Raw genomic sequence first — 22,271 nt, forward strand, 5'->3', positions numbered from 1 at the left:
TTTGTGAACTAATAATCCATTAAGTATTATAAATATAATTTTCTTTTCTAAATAGTTCATCAAATATGGTAAATAAAATTACCAACGATCGACACGATCGGCACAATCGACACGATCGGCACAATCGACACGATCGGCACAATCGGCACGATCGACACGAACGACACAAACGACACAAATGACACAGATTCTCGCTGCGACCGCGCTTCTACATTGGAAGTCGGACGCCATCCTATAGCACCTTCGATTGGTTGTCGTGTGCCCTGTGGAACGTGTTCTGTTGTGCAAGGAACGGTCGCGGTCATCTTCTCCTACCGTCGATCGGAGCATTTCGTCAAAACCCCCTTCTATAGACCTCCTCTCCTCACTTTTCGCTTACAGGTTAGTTCGGACCTCGGTCGGGACATCAAACCACACCGCGAGGTGCGGGTAGGTCTCCATTGAACTTCTTTCTCGCCGTTTGAATCAAGTGTTCGGTCTGGAGGAAGCTTTCGAGTTACAGACCATTCCAAAATTTCTTAAACCCTTTCTTGTTTGAGCAATTATCTTCAAGCCCCTATTCCGGTGCGATTGGTTTCCAATCGTGTTGTTTGCGCCCACCATTTACTACAGAATTCCAACCTCTGTGGCTTCTTTGAAGATTAGGCAGTTTGTGCTTGATCTTTCCAATGAATGGTACGCGCCCATCTAGTGTTGTTACTCGAGCAAGGGGCGTCGTTCAAGTCCTCCCTGATGATCCTAAGAAGGTGCTGAAGGGGTCGTCGACAAACTACAAGGCTAGGTCTGATAGACGAACTCGCATGTCTCTTAACAATCCCAGGAAGTAGAAGCTAGAAATCATGGATGTAGTTCTAAGAAATGGAAAAGATGCGCCTATTGATTCTTTGCCAAATACATCATCGGGTATGAGTTCTTATCCACATGCTGATGAATTATATGAGAATAGTTCTATTGGGGATTCATATTGTAATGATATGCATGTTCATTATAGAAATGATATGACTGAATTGATAGGAAAAGATAGTATTGCATATAGAAATGATAGGACTTTAATTCCAGAAATATCTGTTGTTATTGGAATTGTTGCACAGAATGAACCGTTAAGGTCTCTAGTTGGTACCCTAGATCTGACTGGTCATTCTGTTGGGAAATTGGATTTGAAATCTTGCCTGGATGAAACTGATGACAATCGGGTTGTTTATGTTGAAAATCCGATCCCAAAGTTGGAAATAATCTGTCAAAAGGTCTCTAAGGTAATGCAGGAAAATGGCATAAATTGTACAGGTTTATCGGATCCTATTGAAATCTCAATGTTAGGGTCTGTTTCTGCATCGGGTGAAAACATTAAGCTGAGATCTATGTCTGTTTTGAATGATCCTACTGAAGTTGATATTGGGGTTCTTATTGAGGTAAATATGACAGGGCTGAATAAAACTAGTGGTCGAGAATCAGTAGGTTCAAAGAATATTACAAGGTTGGGATTAGTTTCAGAAACATAAAAACATGACAGTTTGGGTTATTTAGTTGTAGAGAAAGATCAGAAAATAGAGTTTACCGGTCCTATTAGAGAGGATGTTGAAATGGGCAAAATGGGTCTTATTGAAATTACTTCTATAGAGTTAGAGATATCAACTGCTCAGAGTCCATTGGGTCCAAAGAATGACATAATTTCAGAATCTTGTTCTGTAATGTGAAATCTTGCAAAACTGAAAGTCTTGGGTTCCATTGATTATCAGAATACTAAGTCTACCTGCTTTACTAAGGATCAGATGAAAAGTCATACAACCGAACTAGGGACTATGCTAGAAAAAGGTTGGACAAAAGACACTAAATGCACCCAGGATTCTGAAATTGAGGCTAATATTGCAGGATATTCTAAACAACCTACACATCTAGCTGAAACTGTTGAAGGACATAATCTAATAGAATCTAGAAACACTAAAGAAATTGGATCTGAGTTGGAGTTGGTCAAGGAAATAAATTCAGATAAATCAGAAAAGCTTAATAAAATAGATCTAAAGGATGATGAACTGAACTTGATTGGTATAGTCAATGGTAAAAGCTTGGCTGGGAATTATATTGATTCGTTGGTTGATTGCACCATGAATGACAATCTGTTTGAAAATATGGGTCTGGGTATGGATCTCATGGAAGCTACAAATAAGTTGGGTCAGAATATAAGTCAGTGTATAAGAGGTGAAGAATGTATGAAACTGGAAGAATTAGCCAACGGTTTTCGCTTGGCTGAGTCTAATAAGGGGTTAGCCAACGGTTTTTGCTTGGTTGAGTTTGATAAGGGGTTAGCCAACGGTTTTCTCTTGACTGGGTTTGAAAAAAATAATTTGGTTGCTCACATAAGCCCTAGTGCTACTTACATTTATGGTCATACAATTGTTGCCTCTTCCGGTCTTAATCGACAAGATGATAACTCTACAATCAAAGTTATGAGCCACCAGTCGAATCAAAAGAACTAAAGCATGGATGTTGATTTGGAATCAGACGATAGCACCGACTATGATGAGACAATAATATGTGACCTTGAATATCATAATTCCATTAAAAAGATGTCAGCAGCAAAGATCAAACCAAAAGTAAAGGGGCATAGTTCTTCCAAAACAAGTGCTGAAATTGAAAGGATCGGTCAAGTAACATGAACGAATAGTTCTAAAACAGCTAAGAAGGGTAAGAATGGATCGAAAATCAAAGAAATGAAAAACATGAAGGCAAATAACTCAAGTTCCAAGAAAAATGCTGAAGTAAATCCCAAGGAAATTGTGACACCCAAGGCTAACACTAAGATATTGAACATGGGTGCATTTTCTCCACACGTTAATCTAGATCCTAAAATTCCAATTGATAGCATTCAAAAGAGGGAAAATGGCACACAAGAGAAGAGTACTAAAGGGGATATTCTAAAGAAGATTGAAACAATTGAAGGAAACGATTTTGTGGGAAATACAAGGGTTAGATGGGCCAAAAAGAACAAACAAGTCAAGAAAGATAGCAACCCTGAAACAGTCATCTCCTCAGCTCCTCCTACTGCTGCAATTCCAGACAAAGAAAATACTCAGACTGATAACAAGGATTCTACTGCTGGTCCAACGTGGTCAATGAGGAAAAACGAAATAGCAAATTTGGCAGGACTGAGAAACCAGATGAAGAAGCTATTTTTCCAAGTTAATAAACAAGAGATTACGATGTCCCAAAAAAGAAATGATCAATTAAATGCTCAGTTCAATAGTCATTATCTAAAGAATTGGAATCTCTTCAACAAAGACCAATATGATGAAGTGATCAAGTGGACAGTTGACGCCATGAAGGAAATTTCTAAATGTAATAAAACAAAGGTGTATACAATTATGAGCAACCCAAACAAAATCTGGCAAGAAGGAAAGGTGTGGAATGGAAATTCCATGAACGATCCAGAAAAGGGAAAATTCCAAATAGACACCTTATATCCAAAGGTAATTACACTTGATCATCCGCACCGGTTTGAGCTCCCACCAGAAATTTAAGAAAAATGCATAAAGGCATGGGAGTTTGTCATAGTTGGTCACTTTATGGGCAACATGAAGGCACCATTTGCTAAGGTTAAAATAACGTTGATGGGTCAATGGTAATCCTCTGGTCTGGAGAGGATCACAATCAATGATCACGGATTCTACTTGCTATCCTTTAGGAATGAAAGCGAAATAAAGCCGATAATAGAGAGAGAATATACCTTTATCAAAAGAAAAGGATTCAAGTTGTACAAGTGGAGCGAGGAACTTAATACTAATCATAGACCACCTGAACTTGAACAAATCTGGGTGAATCTCAAGAATGTTCCACCACATCTGTGCAACCCAATGGGCTTGACATATATTTCAAGCATTATAGGCAAACCACTTATGTTTGACCCAGCAATGGAAGGCTACAAGTGTGCACCTGTGGCCAGAGTTAGTGTCGAAATCCATCCAAGTAGCTCTCTTCCAATTAAGCTTGAACTTAAAGATAGGCTGGGAAATTTATTTGACATTGGAGTACAATACGAATGAAACCAAATCGATGTGTATGGTGTAGCACCTTCACACACGCTATGAATAAATGTCCAGTCAATAATAATCTAAAATCGAAAGCCAATAACAATGCTCGGGAAGGCGGTATCAATGACTCTAACCAGGCTCAAGTTGAGAGAAATGTGAACAGGTCTGAACTTAACATCAATGAACACACTGATAATGATAGGATGGGCAACACAAAGAAAGAACAAATAAGGGTAAGGAAGAAGATAGGAAAAAGAATGAAGTGGGTAAAGGTACAAGTTGGCCCTACTAACTCTAATCCTATCGGTCATGTTCAGGGCACCGGTCCTAGGGATTCTGTTTTCTCAAGAATAGGTCCTATTCAAAACGTCGATCCTGGTCAGGATATCGGTCCTAATAAAGCTGGACATAGTCACACCAGTCCTAGAGCTTCTCATAATGCTATCGTACCTAGCCATATTGACCATGTTAAGCCTAGTCCTGAACTTGCTACTATCGGTGCTGATGAAAAATGTTCTGGTTCTAAAGTTTCTAGAGTTCAAAGATCTATGGGACGGAGAATACTTGGCTGAAACAATCAAAATTGGGTCTGATGGCACTCCAATAGGTCGTGAGTCCACTCTTCACAATTTTAGGAATACAAGCAAGAACCAAAAATGCAATGTCATCAGAATTCGAAATGACCCGATCCATGGGCTCAGAGCCACCTTTCGAGATAATGAACAAGAAAATCCTGGACAAAAAAATATTGAAAAATCAACAAGCAATAAAGAAGATCTTGAAGATGAACTAGAAAATCTTGGGTTTTGTGAAATTAAAAAATCAAGTGTAGAAGAAGACAATTTAATCTTGAATAAGGCAGTGAGCCTTGGTTTTGAAGTAGGGCGAATTAAATTCGATAACAGACATGAATCCAATAGTGTTAGGATCGAGGACGCCCTTGGAGGACCGGGGTGTTTCCGGTTTCTAGAAGGGTGGCCGCTTACAACACACACAGCACTTTGGTGATAGTCCGGTTAGAGACTATAACCGTTCTCAGCACTACACAAACTATCACAGACTCTTGAACCGGGTTCAAGGGCGGAAATGTCTGTTTCAGTTTGAAGCAACGTATGCGACTTAGATGATGTTTTAGAAGGAGTCGGTTTTAGAGATATGAGTGGACCAGTTTACGGAGTACGATTAATTTGGTTTGAGGTTAGGTTAATTGAGTAAGTAATGGAACGAAGGAAAAGACACGAGACAGGATTTTTTATGGATGTTCGGAGCAAACCCTCCTACGTCACCCCTTCTTCTCAGGTTATGAGAAGGATCTCCACTAACTTTTATAGTTACAACAACACTGTCGGTCGAGCCCAACTCGCTACTCGCCGGTTACACCAAATCACTCTTTGATGTAATACAATAACTCAACACAACAAGACACAGAAAGCTTCCGATTTATGACAGACCAGTTTTGGATCGTAAAGGTTTATCTCTCTAACTTATCGCTTTTCTTAGAAAGATGTGATTCGTATTTTTCGCTTGATGATTCGCATTAAATGAGGATGCTTCATCTTCCTTTTATAGCTGATGAGATCCAACGGTCATTTTCTTCTCTCTCCTCTGGATTGGTTGATCATTATCACGCCGGTGCAGAAAGGTTACTTGCACGTTTCACCTTCCTTAACACTTGGCAATCATGCAGACAACTCTGAGTGTAGGATGACGTAATCGGTTTTCAGATTTGGACACGTATCGGGCATGCACCTCAAGTTGTCAACTTTGGATCAGTAAAGCATCATTGCTTTCCTCGCATGCTTTCGATCGGATCTGATCTTCTTTTATTCCTTCGGGACACGTCTATTTCGTCATGTTACGTCACTCTTGTACGTTGAAGTTTCCGGTTTTGTCTCTTGTGCAATATGATCCGACTGGTATGTGAACTTTTGTCTTTGCTGGCCGGTCACTTGAGAGAGTGGAAACCGGTTCCTCTAATCTTTGACTTGATCACTTGGAACTGGTTTCTTTGAAGTATTTCAGCAACCGGTTTATGAGGCTCCAGCCGGTTCATACGATTTGGCCTCCACCGGTTTATGAGGCTCCAGTCGGTTCATACGATTTGGCCTCCACCTGCACATGAAAGTTAACAACTGTTTAGTTTTTTTTCTAGCCGGTTCCAAAAATTAACTTTACTTAATTTTTCTCATCAATTTCTCCCTTTTTGATTATTTAGAATAAATATTCAAAACTTGTAATGTGTTGTCGGTTCAAAAATTAACTTTCTTAATTTTTCTTATCAATTTCCCCCTTTTTGATTATTTAGAATAAATATTCAAAACTTGTAATGTGTGGCCGGTTTGAAAATTAACTTTCTTAATTTTTCTTATCAATTTCTCCCTTTTTGATTATTTAGAATAAATATTCAAAACTTGTAATGTGTGGCCGGTTTGAAAAACTTGTTTAGCGATTTCTCCCTTTTAATTATTTTCTGTTTGAAGAAAATTTTCAAAAACATGTGTTTGAGTTTTTCAAAAAGGTATGTGGAGACTAATAAATTCAAAAGTATGATAAAACGACTAAGTTCTGAAACAAAGTTAAACATAAGTTGTTTTTAAGGAAAGAAAAAGAGACTAAGGCTTGGATGGTCCCCCCTTTTCAAGTTCTTTCTCCAGTTCTTTTTCAAGCCGCCTTCTTTCTTCCTCTTCCTTTGCCTTCCACTCCCTGTCGCGTCTTTCAGCGTCAATCTGAAATCCGGCCCACACACTTGAGATGCCGGGAGTCTTTTTGCCGAATCCAAAACCGGTACAGACTGGTTTTGGTTGATGAGGCGGTTGAGCAACAATTGGTCTGGAGCTTGGAGTTGCGGTTGACCTTTCAAGTGTCCTCTTCTTGCGCCGATTAAGTTCTTCGATATCCTCTTCTTCTTCATCTTCTTCTTCATCAGCAATAGGTTGCACGTTCAGCCCGACCGGTACAATTATTCTTTGGCTGCTTTGTTCTGCCCGCTTTATTACCTCCGCAACCGCCTTCCGTTTCTTCTTGTTTCGTGTTTTCATAGCGTGAGACGGTTGAGCCGGTGTGGATTCTTGGATAGCTGCCTGTTCTTCTTCATTGCATTTCTGGGCAAACTCGTGGTCTTTCTCTTCAATTTCCTTCTGCAACCGTTCCCTTTCCCTTTCTTCGTCTTGCAGCCTCTTAGCGGTTTCGGCATCAGACTCGATTTGCTTTTGAGTCTTGCTTACTTGGAGTTTGGACAACTCCCCAATTTGAATAGCCATTGCCTGCAACATATCTACCAGAGGAGCGGTTGCGGTTTGGATGGATTCTGCGATCAAGGATTTGACGGAGGTTTGCACAGCCTCATCTATCATGGATTTGATAGATGTTTGAACGGTGTTGGCTATTTCGGTTTGAACAGATCCCCGTATAGTGTTTGACAAATTCGCTTCAGTTGTTGCAATCCTCTCATCGGTTGCAGTTTTGTAATTTCCAAGACATGACTCAATGGTGTCGATTACCGCATGTTTTATCTGATCCAGTTCCGGAGCCTTAGCATTTTGAGGAGGATCTCGTTCCCGGTTTTCCGCTGTTCTAGACGTCTCCCCGGCAACAAAGAAGGGCTTACTCTTATATAGGTCGGCATTGCTAAGTTGGTGTCGGCAGCCGTTTCTCCATTGTGCATCAAGATGGTCAAGGCTTTGCAGGAGCTTTTCCCGCACCGGATGAAACCGTTCAGACATTTTCATTTCAATCGGAGTTAGCGTTGCTCCTTCTACTTTCTTTAATGCATCCTCAACTACTTGCAACCGAGCGTATTCGCGAATTACCGCGGTTTTGCTGAAAGCGGGTTGAATAAGATTGGTGTGTGCCATCTTGAGGCCATTTCTTTTAATTTTATGAGTTTATCCCAATGTTTGTTGCCGCTCATCCCTTGAACCATATCCGACAGCTTTGTCTCACAACGAAGCTGTACCCATAGGAGGTATGGTGAAATCATAATACTAGCACTTTTGTTCATATCCCTGATGAGCCCCTCGAACAATTCTTCCTCTTGTTCTGCTGAAAGAGTGGCCGTGTCCCCGGTTAAGATTTCTGGTTGGGAGCCGGTTTGTAGAGTACCTTATCCCGTCGCTGTCGAATCTTCAATAAAGACCTCTTTTCCTTTGTGAACTTGAGCTGACCCTTCAGGTATGAGTGATGAATCGGTTGGCCCATCTTGAGCCGATCGGTTTGCTGTGACATCTGGAACTGACTTGTTCCCTGTGGAACCGGATGGTTCCTGTTCTTCAGAGTTACCCTCCTGAGCCGGAGAAGTAATGTTTGCGGTTTTGGCCGTTTCTTCTACCGGTTGAGGTTCACTTTGATCGGGTATCTCAACCTGATCAACTGACTTACGATGACTTTACACATCGTCTTCGGTTTCCCTTGCAATGTTTTGGACTACGTCCACAATAATTTCAGAGGTATTTAAGCCTACGTCGGCTATTACCTCTTCGATCCTTTTTCTTGGGGACTTGGAGTTTTCAGAGTTGATACTTACCTCTGCTTCCTTCTTTGATGCTGACTCGGTTTTGAGACTCCCCGAGGGTTCAGTTTGCCCTGGTGAGTTAGAGTGAACAGGAATAGGACGAACGGTATTGATGGGGATGGGTTGGAAGATGTCTCCGGTTCTCTCTGGTGGATTATCCGAGGAAAGGGTTTTCTCGAAGTCCTCCGGCTTGTTGGAGCTCTTCTTTGCAGAGGACTTCTTCCTCCCCTTCGTTTCTTGTGCGGCTTCGGTTCCAACCGCCTTTCTCTTCGGTTTCTTTTGTTTTGAACATTCTTCAGCCGGAACGGAAGAACTGGTCCCCTTGGAAGACTTCGTTCTGGAGGACTTCGGTTTAACCGCTTTGTCGGGCTTCTCAATCATCGACTCGGAGTTGAGAATATTGTTGGGTGGGAGCGGTTCACCTTCACCAAGATCTAACTTGAGAAACTTGAGAATATTGACAATCTGCATTGCGAAGGCCTGAACCCGGCCATCCTTCTGAATCACCATCTCACAGAATTCTTCGAAGATGACGGCTCACCAATCTACCTTGTCACCGCGGATAATGGCCATCATCATTTTGAGTTTAAGTTTCGTCAGGTTATCGAAGTTACTTCCTCTTCCCTGAATTGAACGAGCGATGATGTTCAGCAGTCACTTGAACTCCGGTTTCAGCTTGTTCTTCCGGCTTGAGTGAATCACCAGATCTTGATCTTTAGCCGATATCACCAACCGGACAGCATTAGACTCTGCATCGGTTAGGTCGGTTTTGAGATCCAAACCGGTGTTGGGCAAACCGAGGGCTTCAGAAAATAGCTCCTCGGTGATCAGAATTTCCTTGCCGTTGACGGTGGCGGAGACCTTCCTCTTTGTTAGTGTCGCCGTCGCCAGAAACTCCATTACCGTCGTTGGATATACAATGAATGGACCAGATAGGAACTCCTCCAACCCCGAATCTCTTAGAGATTGAAGAACAACCTTGTTTTTATCTCCAGCATGTTCATCAATGTCTGCGAAATCCACCTGCAACATCCATTGGAAGGGTGCTTTGCCTAGAGCCATGGTAGATTTTGAGAAGAAAAGATGAAGAACGATGATGATCGGAAGTTTAGGATGCCTTTGAAGATCAGAAAATTTTAGAGAGAGAAAGCGTATGTGTCGAATGGGCTGATTTTAACTTATATGGACGACGGTTCCAAACGGTTGGAAGACGAACCGTCACTTGATAGTGTTTTGGCGCCAACTTTCCCTCCAAAAGTTACTACAGTAACTTTCGGCGGTAAATGCGGAAAACCAATGGGCGGTAAATTTTGGGAGGTAAAACCGTGGGCGGTAAATTTTCAAATTTTTCGTTTTGCTTGAGATTCCGGTTTTACTTGAAGCGTTGTTAACCGGAAGTTTCGTTTAACATGAGGTTTTGTGTTTATTAGATTTTAAAAGGCCGGAAGGGAAGATATGGAAGGAAAACCGGAGACTTTTAAAATTAGAGATTTTATGATAGAAAGTTAACATCAAGCGGTTTTGGTCGTACAACAAAATGACCAGAAACCGGAAAGAAATACAACTAACTTAGTTTTCTTTAAACCAATCCTCTTCCACCATTCTGTCGAACCACTTGTTCACGGTGTTGTCGGGTGTCCGTTCCTCAATCCTCGATATCCATCTGTCCAGCATGGATATGGTGATGGTGTTGGACGGTCCGACTGGAACACCGGGTTCAAGGTAGCGGCGCTGAGCCATTAGAAACCGGGTGATTTGAGGGGCGAAACTGGTCCTTCCCCTTGAAGCGGTTATGAGCGACTTTAGATTGTTGAAGAGGTAGGTTTCCCAGTTGATTGACGAGTTGCGGATGATGGTTATCATGATGTCGAAGGCCTCCCGGTTGTAGTTCTGGTTTGGCATTCGGCCCATGATAGACCTTTGAACCAAATCATGCAAGACTTGGTAGTGAGGAGCAAGTTTCTCTTTCTTCCCAAAGTCCTTGATCGGTACGATGGAAGAAGAGAAGATCTGGAAGAAGTCTTCCTTAGCCGGAAGGAATGGCGTTGGGAAGTCAGAAAAGCATTCGGTTGGAAGGTGAAAGAAGTTTGCAAATTGATCTTCGGTAATCCGAAGAAATTGACCGTCGATGATGGTGCGAATGCTACCATCGTCTAGAATGTGTCCATTATTGAAGAACTCGCACACCTCCTCTACGAGGATAGTGTCTGAGCCTTTGAGGAATCATTGAAGCCCCGATTCTATGATCGGTTGGAAGATGCAGTCATGATATCTACTATCTTTTACGTCTTCGAAGTCGACGATGAGAGTGTTTCTGAGTTCAGCAGACATTGTGAGGAAGAGTGAGAAAGGTTGAAGGGATTTTCTGATCTTTCAAGCTTTAGAGAGAATGGTGAAGAAAACATGTTTTGAAGATGGAAGATTGAGTCCCCTTTTATAGCTTGAAACGGTTGGATTCATTTAATGAGGATATTTGAAAAATCTGACCGTTTATGTCTGGTCATTAATGGCTTTGTGAGTTTTCAAGAGAATAAAGACATGTCTTGTCGAATCAAATAAGGCATGCTTATTGAAAATGAAGATTTCTGTTTCCAAGAGTGATTCGATTTGATTTGGTATGACGCATTAAATGTTTGATCATTTATGATTTTTAGATTTTAGATTAAAGTGGAAGGAAATAAGCTTCATTAATTGTGGTACCAAACCGGTAGTACAACAAAATTACCGGTTTTGGAAAAGAAAAGAAATGAGACAAAAGGAAAGATAGGCTAAACGTTAGATGATTCGGCCGCTTGATTTCTTTTAGCCTTAACTGCTTCCCACCGGTCGACCAGCTCTTGTACTCTCTCTTAAGTGAGCACATGCTTTGGATGGAAGGTTACGAAAGGTCCGGAGTGGATGTCCAGACTGGCACAAAAACCGCTCAGCTGAGGAGCGTAGCCGGTTTTGTTGGAGAGGAGCATCTTCTTCAGATTGCTGAAGATGATCCAGGACTAGTTGACCGGTGTCCCAACCGTCACAGCGATCATCATCTCGAAAAGCCTTTGGGTGTAATAATAGCTTTTCACTCTGCCCAAGATGGACTTTCCCAGAATCTCACAGAGAAGCTGGTACTTGTGGGAGAGTTGGCTTTTAGCACCCCAGGGTCTAACCGGGATGTCAGAGTTTGAGAACCGACGACACATTTCTTCCATGGTCACTGGATAGTAGGTTAAGTCGGTTACCCTTCAGTGGGAAAACCGCAGTATTCCGCGAAATCCGTCTCGCTGAATAAAAATTTCTGACCGTAAACTTGTGCAACGATTATGTCTCGATGCACTTCCTTTGCGGTCTGGAAGAATTCTTCAACTACTAGGTAGTCGAGAATGAATCTGTTTTCGAGGAATCCTCTTAGCCCGCTTCTTTCGACGGCTAATAATATTTCTTTAACCTCATGGTCTTCATATTGGTAGATTGAATTAAAATCCGCCAATAGAATCTTTTTTGCTAGAGAGTTGGAGTTCATGTTCTTGAGAGAGAGTTTTAAGCTCAAGACTGTTTTTGTGAATAGTAATTTTGTGAAGATTTGTGAAGGTTTAAGGGTGATTTATATATCCAGGGGTTCGGCTAGATTAGTAGGTTAAGCATGCTTGATGATGTCATCCGTTATTTAATAGGCTTTAACTTGTTGAAGTAAATAATGTTTATTTCCAAGGCAAAAACTAATTATTACCGAGATATTCATGATGACAAAAATCTGTTGACAAGATGTGAGTCTCCCTCTCTTGATGATGGACACATGTCGTCATCTCGATTGTGGTAGACTGTTTTCATTTATTACAGGCTTCATTTTTCAAAATATGTATGAAAACTCAGTTAGTCATCCCAAGTTAACCGGAGAAGTTCATTCCATCAGACCAGAATGCATTTGTACTAAGCGGTTTTCCATGACCGGTTTTAGCTGGATATTTTGTTCCGATTGTGAAGAAATATTGAGTTACGTCAACATTTGTTCAACTTTAGATTGAGTATATCCACTTCAACCTGGTTATTTCAACCGTATAGTAAGTATATACATGTGATTTGAAGTTATGAAGTAATCGAGCATAACTGGAGACTTCCTCCCGGTTAGCATTCTTGAATTATCAATGGCCTATTTGAATATGGTTTGAGAAGCGAGAGCTTCTCCCTGAACACATATCCCGGTTTCTCATTGTTACTTAGGTAATCAATATGCATAATCATGATATGAGTTGATTAACATTAGTAATTCCCAAATTATTTCGAAAGTGAGAAAACTTAGCTTCCTGTAGCAGTTTTGTGAATATATCCGCTACTTGTTGCTCGGTCGAGACGTATTCCAGCCGGATGTGTTTCTCCTGAACGTGCTCCCGGATGAAATGGTGTCTTATATCAATATGCTTTGTTCTTGAGTGCAACACCGGATTGTATGTAATCGCTATAGCACTGGTGTTGTCACAGAAAATTGGAGATTCCTTGGCTTCTATCCCGAAATCCCTTAGTTGCTGTTGGATCTAGAGAAGTTGTGCACAGCAGCTTCCGGCCGCTATGTACTCTGCCTCTGCGGTTGATGTTGCAACAGATGTTTGTTTCATGCTGCTCCAGGTGACTAACCGGTCACTTAAGAACTGGCAGGTTCCACTTGTGCTCTTTCTATCGATCTTACATCCTGCATAATCGGCATTTGAGTAGCTTATCAGATTGAAACTCGAGTCTTTTGGATACCAAAGTCCCAATTCTTGAGTTCCCTTCAGATATTTTAGAATTATTTTGGCCGCAGTATAATGTGATTGCTTTGGATTTGCTTGGAATCTTCCGCTTACTCCAACCGCAAACAGAATGTCAGGTCGGCTGGTTGTTAAATATAACAATGATCCGATCATTCCTCGATATGTTGTGATGTCAACGGCTTGACCATCATCATCTTTGTCCAGTTTTACGGAAGGACTCATTGGCGTAGCCACTTCAGCGCATGTATCCATTCCAAATTTCTTCAACAGTTCGACTGTATACTTCGGTTGGCTTATGAAGGTTCCGGCTTCAATCTGCTTAACCTGAAGTCCTAGAAAGAAACTCAATTCTCCCATCATACTCATTTGAAATTTGTCAGTCATCATCTTTGAAAACGTATCACATAATTTTGGATCGGTTGATCCGAATATAATATCATCGACATAAATCTGAACAAGTAGTATTTGTTCCTTTCTTTCAAATTTGAAAAGTGTTTTGTCTACCGAACCTATTGTGAATTTGTGATCAAATAGAAATTGTGTCAATGTATCATACCAAGCTCTTGGAGCTTGTTTCAAACCGTAAAGGGCTTTGTTCAGCCGGTAAACATGATTTTCGTGTTCTGGATTTTTGAAACCTGGAGGTTGATTAACATATACCTCTTCATTTACTTTACCGTTTAGAAACGCACTCTTAACATCCATTTGAAAAACTTTGAAATTTTTATAAGCTGCATATGCTAAAAATATTCTAATGGCCTCAAGTCTAGCTACAGGGGCAAATGATTCTTCAAAATCAATACCTTCTTCCTGTTTATAGCCTTGAGCCACTAACCGGGTTTTGTTCCTCGTAACTAAACCGTCTTCATTGAGTTTATTTCTGAATACCCATCGTGTTCCTATAACCGGTTTGTTTTTCAGTCTAGGAACTAGGTACCAGACTTTATTTCTCTCAAACTCGTTTAATTCCTCTTGCATTGCTAGGATCCAATCGGGATCTGACAATGCTTCATCCACCTTTTTCGGCTCAATTTGTGATATGAAAGCTGAGTTTTCATAGTGATCCAAATTCTGTTGCCTAGTTCGGACGGGTGAGGATATGTTACCTATTACTAGTTCAAGAGGATGATTTTTGTTCCTTCTGAGGTTTATCCGAGATGTGTCTATCAAGCTTTCGGTTGGCTGATCAAGGTTAGACTGATCGGTAGGTTGAACAGAGTCAGACCGACCGATTTCTTCAGTAGAAACTAAAGAGTCAACTTTCTGCGGTAAAGCAGTTTGATCAGGCTGAGTTTCAGCATCAACCGCTTGGTCCTTGACAAATCGTCTAAAAACCGGAACCTCGTCTTCATCATCAGAATAGATATTGAAATTTTCCATTCTGTTGTGAAGATCGAAGGGTAATGCAGTGTTTCGTTCAACCGATTCATCGAAAACAACGTGTGCGGTTTCTTCAACTGTTAAAGTCCTAGTATTGTATATTCTGTAGGCTTTACTCACAGCTGAATATCCCAACATTATTCCCTCATCAGATTTAGCATCAAAAGCGGTCAAGTAATTCTTGCCGTTATTGTGAACAAAACATTTGCTACCAAAAATTCGAAAATACCGTACGCTTGGAATTTGATCATAGTAAATTTCAAAAGGAGTTTTAGAAAATCGTTTAGTTACTAAAGATCGGTTTTGTGTGTAGCATGCGGTATTGATAGCTTCAGCCCAAAACTTTTGAGCAATACCCGAATCAGCTATCATTGACCTTGCGGCTTCCTTGAGAGTTCGGTTTCTTCTCTCAGCCAGGCCGTTTTGTTGAGGAGTTCTGGCACTAGACAACTCGTGTCTAATACCGGAATCATCAAGAAAAGTAGTTAAATTGTTGTTTATAAATTCAGTTCCTCTATCACTTCTGATTTTGTTTACTCGAATAGATTTTTCATTTTGTATTCTCAAAATCAGTTTGATCAGGTTTGGAGTTGCTTGGTTCTTAGAAGCTAGAAAAGTTACCCAAGTGAATTTAGAATAATCATCAATAACTACCATAGTATAATGCATGTCTCCTAAACTAGTTACTTTAACCGGGCCAAACAAATCCATATGCAAAAGTTCTAAGCATCGTTCAGATTGATAGTTTCCTTTACTTTTGAAAGATGACTTTACTTGTTTGCTCATTTGACATGCAGCACATACTTTATCTTTTGAAAACTTAACATTTGGAAAACCGTGAACTAGTTCCTTGGAACATATGAAGTTAATTGTTTTGAAATTCAAATGATTTAACAGTTTATGCCAAAGCCAGTTTGGATCATTTCCGGCTAACATACACACAGGTTTTTCAAAATCAGTTTTCCAATTAACTTTGTAAATATTTCCCATTCGGTTACCGGTTAAAAGAATATCATTATCCTGATTCTTAACTAAACATGCGTTTTTATGAAATTCAACTTTGTAACCCACATCACACATTTGACTTATACTTAACAAGTTAAAATGCAGTTCTTCTACTAGCAATACATTATTTATGGATAGATTACCATGGACAATCTTACCCTTGCCCACAGTTTTACTTTTCGAGTTGTCCCCGAATGTTATGATTGCTCTGGTTTCATACTTGATGTCGGTTAGTAGCTCTTCGTTTCCGGTCATATGTCTTGAGCATCCACTGTCCAGGTACCATTCCGAATTCTTCAGCCGGTTGCTCCTACTAACCTGCAACAGAAAATTATTTACACCTTTTTGGTACCCACATTCAGTTGGGTCCATGGTTGATTAATCTCTTTAAGATCCAGACTTGAATAAGTCGGATCACTTTCCCGGTATCTGTTTTTATAATATTTGGCTTAACTTCTTGACTGTTGCTCAAGAATGCCTTATGTTGTGATGAGTTTCTTTGAGGTCGAGTTTTATTTGGTTTGTTGGGTTTCCAGTTGGCTTTCCTTCTTTCAGGGTGAAGCCAGTTTTCTGATTCAGTAGGACTTACATACTTAAGTTTTTCTTCCGGTTTTGAATCATTTTCGGTTGTTGAACTCTTGACAAATTTTATGAATGGAAGGTTGTCTTTTGTGAGTTTCATCCCGTTAGGTTGTTTTGATTCGTTTTGCTTATTTGGTTCGTAACCGATACCAAACCTACATTTAGGGTGTCTTTTATAATTACACATTTGTTTTACAGCTAGACGTGATCTCTCCCACGCAGCCGTGACGTACATTGCTCGTTCATCGGTTTCAGTTACCGGTTGAGCTGTCTTCTCATTATCGGAGAATAGTTCATCCAGTTCATACATTTCGGTTTCATATGTTTTAACGGATACATTATTTGATTTTACGGTTTTAGATTCTATTGGAGTCAGTATGTACGCAGATATGTTTCTGAACTCAGCAACCATTTCGTTGAGTGCAGAAATCAAATCTTCTTTGGTAAACTCGTCAGAAGAGAAATCAAATACTTCTTCGTCGTTTGCCATGAAACAAGTCACTCTCTCTTCACTGTCTTCATTATCGGAGTGCGCCCACTCGCTTCCACCGTCGGATGCAATGAGTGCCTTCTGAATCTCCTTTCCTTCGTCTGTATGCTGATCATCGTTTCTCTGGTAGTCGTTTCGTTGGTTATCATTTCTCCGGTAGTTATTTCCCTGGTAGTTGTTTCCCTGGTACTGGTTGCCTTGATAGTTGTTCCCTTGATAGTTTCCTTCCGGTTTTCTATCGTCTCTCCTTGGTTTTCTACATTCTGACCTGAAATGTCCAAAACCGTCACAGTTATAGCATCGTTTATTTGATTTGTCTACATGATTATAATTAAAGTCGTTGTTAGATGGTGGCTGGCTCTTCTTCATGAATCTCCCAAATTTCTGAGCTCGCATCGCCATCACATCTTCAGTGATCTGATCAGTGCTATTGACTGGAGCCGGAACGGTTGATACTTGGACCGTCGGTTCCGCCGATGTCACCAAAGCTCTGGTTGCGGTTGATGTGGATGCTTCATCTTCGATCCGAGATTTGATCTCGAACTCGTAGGCTTTTAGATCCTCGAACACATCATGCAACTTCATATGCCCGAGGGTGCTTGATTCCCTCATCACCATGGTCTTGATATCCCAAGTGCTTGGCAGTGATCTTAAGGCTTTGATGATTACTTCTTGGTTGTCATACTTCTTTCCGAGTGTTTGAAACTCGTTGACCACACTGGTGAACCGGTTGCTGAATTCCTTCATATTTTCCCCCGATTTCATCCTGATGTTTTCATATTTCTGTGTAGCCACCAAGATTTTGTTCTCCTTTGTTCTTTCGTTTCCCTCATGGATCTGAATGATCGTTTCCCAGGCTTCCTTTGCACTATCACAGTCTGATATCTTGTTCAAGGTGTTATCATCTATAGCCTTGTAGATGTGCCTCATGCAATGGTTGTCCAGGTTACTCCGTCTTCGATCTTCATTTGACCATTGATCTGCCTCCTTGTTGATCTTGATCGGTCCCTCTTTCAGGACTCGGCTCATCTCATCATCTAACGTAATCAGATGTAGATACATCTGTTTCTTCCAACTACTAAACGCTTCGCTGTTTAGCATTGGCGGCTTGTCGCTGTGGATCATGCTTCCCATCTTCTTCGGTTGCTTGAGTGCTAAGGTCCTCGCTCTAATACCACTTGTTAGGATCGGGGACGCCCTTGGAGGACCGGGGTGTTTCTGGTTTCTAGAAGGGTGGCCGCTTACAACACACACAACACTTTGGTGATAGTCTGGTTAGAGACTATAACCGTTCTCAGCACTACACAAACTGTCACAGACTCTTAAACCGGGTTCAAGGGCGGAAATGTCTGTTTCAGTTTGAAGCAACGTATGCGACTTAGATGATGTTTTTAGAAGGAGTTGGTTTTAGAGATATGAGTGGACCGGTTTACGGAGTACGATTAATTTGGTTTGAGGTTAGGTTAATTGAGTAAGTAATGAAACGAAGGAAAAGACACGAGACAGGATTTTTTATGGATGTTCGGAGCAAACCCTCCTACGTCACCCCTTCTTCTCAGGTTATGAGAAGGATCTCCACTAACTTTTATAGTTACAACAACACTGCCGGTCGAGCCCAACTCGCTACTCGCCGGTTACACCAACTCACTCTTTGATGTAATACAATAACTCAACACAACAAGACACAGAAAGCTTCCGGTTTATGACAGACCGGTTTTGGATCGTAAAGGTTTATCTCTCTAACTTATCGCTTTTCTTAGAAAGATGTGATTCGTATTTTTCGCTTGATGATTCGCATTAAATGAGGATGCTTCATCTTCCTTTTATAGCTGATGAGATCCAACGGTCATTTTCTTCTCTCTCCTCTGGATTGGTTAATCATTATCACGTCGGTGAAGAAAGGTTACTTGCACGTTTCACCTTCCTCAACACTTGGCAATCATGCAGACAACTCTGAGTGTAGGATGACGTAATCGGTTTTCAGATTTGGACACGTGTCGGGCATGCACCTCAGGTTGTCAACTTCGGATCAGTAAAGCATCATTGCTTTCCTGGCATGCTTTCGATCGGATCTGATCTTCTTTTATTCCTTCGAGACATGTCTATTTCGTCATGTTACGTCACTCTTGTAGGTTGAAGTTTCCGGTTTTGTCTCTTGTGCAATATGATCCGGATGGTATGTGAACTTTTGTCTTTGTTGGCCGGTCACTTAAGAGAGTGGAAACTGGTTCCTCTGATCTTTGACTTGATCACTTGGAACTGGTTTCTTTGAAGTATTTCAGCAACCGGTTTATGAGGCTCCAGCCGGTTCATACGATTTGGCCTCCACCGGTTTATGAGGCTCCAGCCGGTTCATACGATTTGGCCTCCACCTGCACATGAAAGTTAACAACTGTTTAGTTTTTTTTCTAGTCGGTTCCAAAAATTAACTTTACTTCATTTTTCTTATCAAATAGTGAAGAGGTTCAAAGTTAGAAAAGACCTACTAAAGAAGAACAAGCTGAAAAGCAAAGACAGAGCAGAAAGATCCTAGATCTAGAAGCCACCAACTCTATAACGGGAGAAGATGAGATCTATGTGAGACAACCCCCACTCAATGTGAATAGTATTCCATGTAATCAAGCTGTAGCCATTGAGGATAGCGAGACAAGTGATGCTTACGATTTCTCTGATGAATAGGTCCAGAATAGTCTAGAATGTTAGGAACCCAACACTTATATACATTCATGAATATAGTGACATGGAACATAAGGGGACTCAATGACCCTCTGAAATGCAAAGAAATCAGGAGGATCATTGAGAACCAGAAGATCACTAGTATGTGTATTCTTGAGACAAAACCAAAAGCCGGAACGTTGGGAAGGTTAGCAAGTTGTGTATTGATAGCAGCTAGGAAATCATTCACAACTCAAATGATAAAACGGGAAGAATCTGTGTTATCTGGGATAAGAAAGTTGTTGAGGTTAGGGCTCTCTTTTTGAATGATCAAGCTATCCTGGTGGAGGTTAAAGATAGAATCACAGGAATCCTGTTTAATCTTGTTATTGTCTATGCTAGAAACTCAAGCACTGACAGAAGACTCCTCTGGATATATCTTAGAAACTGGATCGGTAGTGATAAATCTTGGACTGTCCTTGGTGATTACAACGTAACCAAAAACGAATCTGATCGTAGCCCAAATCTGAAATAACTCGGGATATGATTGACTTTAATGACTGTATCAGATATATGGGTTGTATCGAGCCTTCCAATTATGGGAATTTCTTCACTTGGTCTTCTACGAGAGAGAATGAGAAAATTAGAAGAAGTAGAATTGACAGATGTCTAGTAAATGAGAACTGGATTAACCAATTTCCGAGTAATCAACTTCATGTTCTGAATCCGGGTATATCTGATCACTGTCCGATTAAATTGTTTTGGGAAAAGGAAGAAAGATTCAAAAGGCCCTTTAAATTTTTCAATTTCTGGATGGAAAACGATAAATTCAAGAGTATTCTCGAAAGCGTATGGTCTACAGATGTCAGGGGATCCAACATTTATAGGGTTTCTGAGAAGCTTAAACTCCTGAAGAATCATCTCCAAAGCTTTGATAAGAAGAAGTTCAACAATATCTCCAATAGAGTTCTGGCTGCTAGAGAAGAACTGGAAGAAGTTCAAAAAAGGTTATTAAGGGATGATAATGATAAACAACTCAATGAAACAAAAAAGGATGCGCTTGAAAATTTCAGGAAGCTGAGTCTTCTTGAAGAGAATTTTTTTTGACAGAAAAATCAACACAAAGCTGGCTCTCGTTGGGTGACAAAAACACAACTTTCTTCTATATAAAATGCAAGGCTAGAAACATGAGAAACAATGTATACAGGCTGAAGAATGATGATGGTGAATATGTTCAGGGTCAAAAGGGTGTACAAGATTTGGCTATCGATTTCTATAAACAGCTTATGGGTACAAGAAAATAACATTAAAGTCACCTGAATACCTTGTATCAGATTATTGATAGGAAAATTTCATCAGAAATAGTTGCGAGTTGATAAGGGTGGTCATGAGGGTTGAGGTTAAAGAAGCTCTGTTTAGTATTAATGGGAATAAAAGTCCGGGTCCTGATGGGTTTAATGCACAGTTCTTCAAAGACAATTGGTTGGTTGTGGGTAAAGACGTTACTGATGGGGTTTTGGAGTTTTTCAAGAACAGGAAGATGTTAAAGCAATGGAATACAGTGGTCCTAACTTTAATCCCCAAAACTGCGGTACCCGAGAAAGTACAAGATTTCAGACCAATTTCCTGTTGCAATGTGATTTATAAAATTATTTCAAAAATCATTTCTAAACGATTTAAAAATGTCATAGGAAAAATTATAAATCTTAACCAATATGCATTCATCCCAGTAGGACAATCTCTCATAATATTTTTCTCATGCAGAGCCTTTTAAAAGGCTACGGGAATAAGAAAATATCCCCGAGAGTGGCTTTTAAAATAGATATCAAGAAAGCTATTGACTCTATTACATGGGAAGCCATTCAAAACTTTATGGTTGTATCTATTTTTCCTATGATTTTTATTGATTGGATTATGTAGTGCGTTTCATCATCCTACTTTGTTGTTAGCGTCAATGGAGTCCACGAAGGCTATTTCAAAGGTGAAAAAGGGTAAGGCAAAGGGAACCCTCTCTTCTTACCTTTTGTAGTTATCATGGCGATCATTGAGAGCATCTTCGCGATGTTCCGAAAGAATTGTCCATACATCTTTCACTCATTCTGTGAGGTAGAGGAGGTAACCCATTTATGCTTTACTGATGATTTGTTCATTCTAGCGCACGTAGACATTGATTCTATTAAAACTATTAGGGCTGCACTAACGTTCTTTTCTGAGGTTACAAGTTTAACTATTAATGAAAGCAAAAGTGTTGCATTTTATGGAGGCGTGAATGACGAAATGAAGTAGGACATCTTCAACATCATGGGCATTAAGGAATGAAGTTTTCCCGTAAGGTACTTAGGAATTCCGTTAACCGCGAAGCAGATCAAGATCTCACACTGCAAGCCGCTGATTGAAAAGGTAAAAAATACGATATCTGGTTTAGCAGCGAAAAAACTTTCTTATGTAGGGATGATCGAACTTATCAAAACCGTGGTCATGGGCATAGTTGGCTACTAGGCGCAGCAAATGGTCATTTCGAAGAAGGTAATGAAGGAGCTTGATACACTGATGAGGAACGTTATCTGGGGAAGTAGCAGAAGAGGAGGAAAAAAAGTCAAATAGACCGCTCTCTGCAAACCGAAGGACGAGGGAGGCATCTGCTTGAAGAACTGTATCAAGTGGAACAAGGCTCTCACCTTCAAGCATTTGTGGGTTTTGGAGCGCAATCAGAAGTCACTATGGATCAAATGGGTGCATACGAGGTTTATGAAATACGAAACCAGCATCTGGACCTGCAAAATTCATGAAGGTATGAGCTGGTCTCTAAAAAAGATTCTTAAACTAAGAAGCGATATTGCAGATCTTTATGACATCCATCTAGGGGACGGGAAAGACACTCTATTTTGGCACGA

This window comes from Impatiens glandulifera, chromosome 1 (assembly GCF_907164915.1).
Source record: "Impatiens glandulifera chromosome 1, dImpGla2.1, whole genome shotgun sequence".
Taxonomy (NCBI): Eukaryota; Viridiplantae; Streptophyta; class Magnoliopsida; order Ericales; family Balsaminaceae; genus Impatiens; species Impatiens glandulifera.